We start from the raw sequence: 6,411 nt of genomic DNA, 5'->3' as shown, positions 1-6,411 counted from the left end.
ACAACTGCATGTTGGTCTGGCTCAACAGGAGGCTGCACCAGATGCAGTACACCATCACCATCAACTGATAGAATATGAGGTTTATACAGGTCACTTATAACTTACAAGGGACCAAATGGCAATTAACAAACATACCAAGCACCTTACACTTCATTGTCATTATGCTCTCAAAGACAACCAAGGCTGAGGGAAGGCAAAATCAGTCGGAAAATAACTTCACTACAAAATAATTCATTATGGTAAAGAGTTTATCAAATGAATGTGTCGCACTGCAAAGGTGACTGTGAAGAAAGGATGTATGCACATCATGTATTATTTTGAATTTACCCCTTATGTAGGCACTTGTGTCTTGCGGGGTTATTGCCTCAGAGGATGTCCCCGCAGAGATGCCTTCGGCCACAGGGCGCCCACTGTTTTGGCTGAGGGCCAACTGCTCAGCCTCTGTGAGTGGTGGTGGTGGAGGACCCCCACCTGTTTTTCGGGCCTCCGCTTTTTTTCTGTTGGCTATAACGGGCCACATTTGAGCATACAGAGTAAGCAAATATGTACTTGTAATGTGCTCAGATAATTTCAATAAGTGCTTACAGAAAGAAAATTAATGTAGCCTCTAACTGCAATTGATTTACATGGGACAAACAGACCAAGCACTATGGCTCATAATACAATTACACCTTACCTGTTTGGACTATATTTTTATATTTCATTTTTACTTGCTGCCAGGCACGTTTGGGGCCTGTTGGGTTGCACCTGCGCTCACATCACATCACAAAATAAAATGTATAAAATAACAAATAAAATAACATATGATAAAATAACGTGTTAAATGGGTGGAAATCCCTCGATCAATGTTTAAATTAACACTCACGCATTGACTCTGTCGGCTATGTTTTGCCATGCATGCTTTTGCAGCTGTGGCTGTGTTACTTTTTTCCGCGGAATTTGCATGTTATCGGCATATGCTGCCATCAGAATTTCGGCCTCAAGCGCTGTGAAATACATTGACCGCGCCTTCTTTCCCTCCGTCTCCATGGTGACTCGCTTAATCTGTGCTCCGCTTATCAGGGCTTTATGTATCCTCGTCCGCGCGCTTCACTTGGGGTTAAAGCAACTCCGCGTTGACTGAACTAATTGTTATCAGCCTTTCTGAAACCGAATATTCCGAGTTGGACAGTTCGGGGTTACTCAACCGTGAGTGTCGTTTTTCACTCTGAGTTTTCCAAACCGGCTTCCTGAAACAGGGCCCTGTTCTTTGTTTAGAATTGTATTATTTGGTTTGAGCTATTTTGTTCAATGGTAGGGACTAACGAGGTCAGGTGTGGGCAAAGTCCTGTATAAAGCCAGTGGGATTTTTGCATGCCTGATTGATTGTTTTATGGTAAAAGGGAGATGCTAGCAATAAAGTATGCTTAAAAAGAACTTCAATTGTCTGCTAATGCTATTTACTTATCACCTTCCTTGCTGCTTAAGTTATGCTACATCACAAGGCCATACACATTACACCAGGGACAGTGCTTCCTGTGAGGCTGTCAGGGTCCTGGGTCTCCTGACCCAGCGTTTTAGTTCTTTGTGATTTTTGTATTATTGTACTTGGTGTGAGTTATTCTATAGTTTCTAGTTTCGATCCCTTGCCCTTCTCGTTTCTCTGTGTCCCCTCTGTTCTGTAAGTCTGTGTCTGCATGTTTGAGTTCCCCTCCGTGTCTATCGGTTCTTAGAGTCCTCTGCCTTATGATTTATGTCTCTATGTTTCTTAGTTGCTGTCTCCACGGTGTAAAGTTCGCGTCTCTGTGTGATTCTTCCTGTTTTACTTTGAAGGTCCGTGACTTATGTGAATGTGTCCTGCTTTGCTTGTCTCGTCAGTTCTAATTTCCCCCAGCTGTGCTCTCCTTCTGTGTCTCATTCTCCTCTTTACTTCCCAGTGTATTTAGACCGAGCAGCCACTCTCAGCTCAGTCTCCAGAGTCACCAGTATCACTTTCAGCTCAGTCTCCAGAGTCACCCTAAGTTCAGTCTCCAGTGTCACCCTCAGTTCAGCCTCATGACAGAGGCAATCTTCACCAAACCAGGGAGTGTGCTTTTGGATGAGGCCATACACATTACACCAGGGCCTGTGGTGCTGGCCAATACCATCCACATTTCACCAGGGCCACTGTTCTTACCTGAGGCCATCCACATTAAACCAGGGACAGTGCTTCCCTTGAGGCCATCTTCACCCAACCAGGGTCTCTGCTGCTCGTTGATGCAATCCACAATACACAAGGGCCTGTGGTGCTGACCAATATCATGCACATTTCACCAGGGCCACTGTTGTTGGCTGTGGCCATACACATAACACCAGGGCCTGTGGTGCTGGCCAATACCATCCACATTTCACCAGGGCCACTGTTGTTGGCTGAGGCCATACACATAACACCAGGGACAGTGCTTTTGGCTGAGGCCATCCACATTACACCAAGGCCTGTGGTGCTGGATGAGGCTATCCACATTACATCAGGGCCTGTGGTGCTGGCTGAGGCCATCCACATTACACCAGGGCCACTGTTGTTGGCTGAGGCCATACACTTTATACCAGCGACAGTGCTTCCTGTGAGGCCATCTTCACCACACCAGGGCCTGTACAGTTGGATGAGGACATCCACATTACACCAGGGACAGTTCTTCCTGTGAGGCCATCATCACCACACCAGGGCCTGTGCTACTTGCTGATGCGATCCACATTACACCTGGGCCTGTGGTGCTGACCAAAATCATGCACAATTCACCAGGGCCAGTTGTGTTGGCTAAGGCTATTCACATTACACCTGGGCCTGTGGTGCTGACCAATACGATCCATATTTCACCAGGGCCACTGTTGTTGGCTGAGGCCATACACATAACACCAGGGACAGTACTTTTGGCTTAGGCCATCATCACCACACCAGGGCGTGTGGTGCTGGATGAGGCCATCCACATTACACCAGGGCCTGTGTTACTCGTTGATGCCATCCACATTACACCAGAGCCTGTGGTGCTGGCCAATACCATCCACATTTCACCAGGGCCACTGTTGTTGGCTGAGGCCATACACATTACACCAGGGACAGTGCTTCATGTGAGGCCATCTTCACCACACCACTGCCTGTGTTACTGGCAGAGGCCATCGACATTACACCCGGGCCTGTGGTGTTGTCCAAAACGATCCACATTTCACCAGGGCTTGTGTTTCCGCCTGATGACATCCACAAAACACAGCGGCCTGTGATACTGGCTGATGCCATCCACATTACACCATACCATACCATACCACCTTTATTTATAAAGCACTTTAACATAAAAGCAGAGTTCACAAAGTGCTGTACATGCTAAAAGCATAAGTAAAGAAAATTAAAATGAGATAAGATAAAATAAATAACTAAAAAACTAAAATAAATTGAAACATGTCAAAACAAATTGAGTCAACCCCTCTAATCAATGCCAAAGGCTTCAGCAAATAAATATGTTTTAAGAAGACTTTTAAATTCCGAGAGAGAAGAGGCCTGCCTAACATGCAAGGGTAGATCATTCCACAACTTTGGAGCAACTACAGCAAAAGCACGATCACCTTTAGATTTATACTTAGTTTTTGGTACCTTAAGGAGCTGCTGATTGGCGGACCTAAGGGAACGGGGAGGTGTATATGGTTGTAGTAGCTCCGAGAGGTAGGGGGGGGGGCAGGCCATTAAGAGATTTAAAAGCAAATAAGAGAATTTTAAAAACAATCCTAAAATGTACAGGTAGCCAGTGGAGTGAAATTAAAATTGGGGTAATGTGCTCAAACTTTTTTGTTCCAGTTAAAAGACGTGCTGCAGCATTTTGCACAACCTGCAGGCGCCTAATGGACGCATCACTAACCCCAAAATAAAGTGCGTTACAATAATCCAGCCTAGAAGTAACAAAGGCATGGATTACTGTCTCAAAATGCTGTTTCGATAAGATAGGTTTTATTTTGGCTAATTCCCTCAAATGAAAAAAGTTAGATCTTACAACAGCTCTGACCTGGCTTTCAAGTTTAAGATTTGCCTCTATTTTAACTCCCAGATTAGTGATGACTGGTTTAACATACTGTGCCAGTGAACCAAGATCTATAATAGTGGCCTCAGAAGCCCCACCAAAAACCATCACTTCTGTTTTCTGTTCATTAAAATGTAAAAAGTTCAAAGCCATCCAGGCCCTTATTTCATCAAGGCATCTGAGCAGCGGGTCTACTGAGAAGCCATTTATCTTTTTAAGTGGGAAATAAATCTGGGAGTCATCGGCGTAGCAGTGGAAAGAAATCCCATGTTTCCTGAAAATAGACCCAAGGGGTAGGAGATATAGAGAGAAAAGAAGCGGGCCTAAAACTGAACCCTGTGGGACCCCACATTGAAGAGAAGCAGCAGAGGATACAAACTCCCCCAGTTTCACAGAGAAAGTTTGCTCTGCCAAATAGGATCTGAGCCACTGCAGTGCGGTACTCCGCATACCCACCAACTGCTCTAAACGGGAAATTAAAATATGATCCACTGTATCAAAAGCAGCAGTTAAATCTAACAGCACGATAATAACACAGTCACCTGAGTCATTTGCCAAAAACACATCATTAAAAACTCTTAAAAGGGCAGATTCGGTACTATGTAAAGCTTTAAAACCAGATTGGAAAACTTCTAAAATACCGTGTTCTTCTAGGAAGGACATTAATTGCTTGTAAACTACCTTTTCAAGAATCTTTGAGATAAAAGGCAGTTTGGAAATAGGTCTGTAATTCGCAATAATATCAGGATCAAGAGCAGGTTTCTTGAGTAGAGGCTGAATCATCGCATGTTTGAGATTGACAGGTACAACACCAGAGGACAAACTACTATTTACAATGAAAATATTAAAACTCTCCCACGTCCACCCTCTTGTCTCTGAACTTGCTTCTGGCCTTGGTCCACAGCTGATGCTATAGTGAGAAAAACCTCTTTGAAAAATCGAGGAGGGAGAGCATCATAAGGGGAACCTGAGGGCTTCATGAGCAACCAACTCCTGCAGGCAGAGCAAGGAAACTGGCTCGAACCTGTCAAAGACAGCAGAACTAGGGACAGGGGTAGAAGGGTCGAGAACGGACTGAGAAGTCTGCGCTTTGACAGATAGCACTTTATCAATAAAAAAGTGTAGGAAGTTTTCACAAATTTCCTGAGAAGACTCGACACCAGCAATCTGTGGAGCATGAAGGACCATGTCAATAGTCTTGAATAAGACATGAGGCTTACGACAATTTGCCTGAATAATAGCAGCAAAATGTTTCCTCTTAGCATCTTTTACAGTTTTCTGGTAAGAATTCCAGTAGTCTTGTAACATTTGGTATGACACCTGCAGTTGATCCTTCTTCCATTTACGTTCAGCTCTCCTACACTTTCTTCTGGCAGCCCGGGTGTCTTCATTCAGCCAGGGTTCAGATTTGGCTTTTACTTGCCTAAGCTTAAAGGGGGCCACTGAATCTAAAGCAGTTTGACAGACAGAGTAAAACCACGTACTCAGCTCTTCTGTATCATTGCATATGAAATCAGGAAGGCCGCCGTTCTGATTAAAAACAATAGAGAACTGTCCAGCAGAGGAAGGGTTAAAAATACGACAGCTCCTAGCAGCAACAGGAGGAAGATTAACTTTGGTACAAGGAAGGAAAACCTCAAACAAGACAGGCCTATGGTCTGACCATACAACATCACAAACCTCTAAGTTAGAGACAGGTAAATTGTGAGTTAAAACAAGATCCAACGTGTGCCCATATTTTTGTGTAGGCACAAACACAGGTTGCACAAGATCAAAAGAGTCAATAAGATTTAAAAAGTCCTTTGCCATTGGCTTGTCAGGGCAGCACACATGAATATTGAAGTCCCCAATAATAAGGACATGGTCATATTTTGGCATAATTTCAGCCAACAAATCAGAAAAGTCATTTAAGAAGTCCTTATTGTATTTTGGGGGTCTGTAAACCACAGCACAGAGCACTGTGTGAGAGCGACCTAGCTCAAACATGCTCAGTTCACAGCTACTAGGTGAGGTTGATAATGGCAGTCGTTAACATTTATACTGCTTCTTAAAAACAACCGCTAGTCCTCCTCCTCTGCCTGATATTCGAGGAGAGTTTAAAAAGCAGCAGCCATCAGGTAAGAGATCTGTGAAAGCGCTGGACTCACCGGCCCTCAACCATGTCTCAGTTATACAGAGGAAATCCAGTCCTTGGGTCATAAATAAATCCCTTAAAATAAAAGTTTTATTACTCAGCGATATAGTGTTCACCAATCCAAACCTGGTGGAGGTAGGCGTGTTCGTGGCTGACAGCGAGACCCGACGCAGCGGCCGTAGGTTCTGTAGGTTCGCACCGCGCCAACGAAGATGAGGGGAAATCTTTCGTGGCTGGGACATCTGATCCGAG

This window comes from Rhamphochromis longiceps, linkage group LG4 (genome assembly GCF_057381845.1).
Source record: "Rhamphochromis longiceps isolate RC_006_pf linkage group LG4, R_longiceps_female_GT1.1, whole genome shotgun sequence".
In the NCBI taxonomy this organism is placed as follows: domain Eukaryota; kingdom Metazoa; phylum Chordata; class Actinopteri; order Cichliformes; family Cichlidae; genus Rhamphochromis; species Rhamphochromis longiceps.
Note: the sequence above shows the minus strand (reverse complement) of the source record.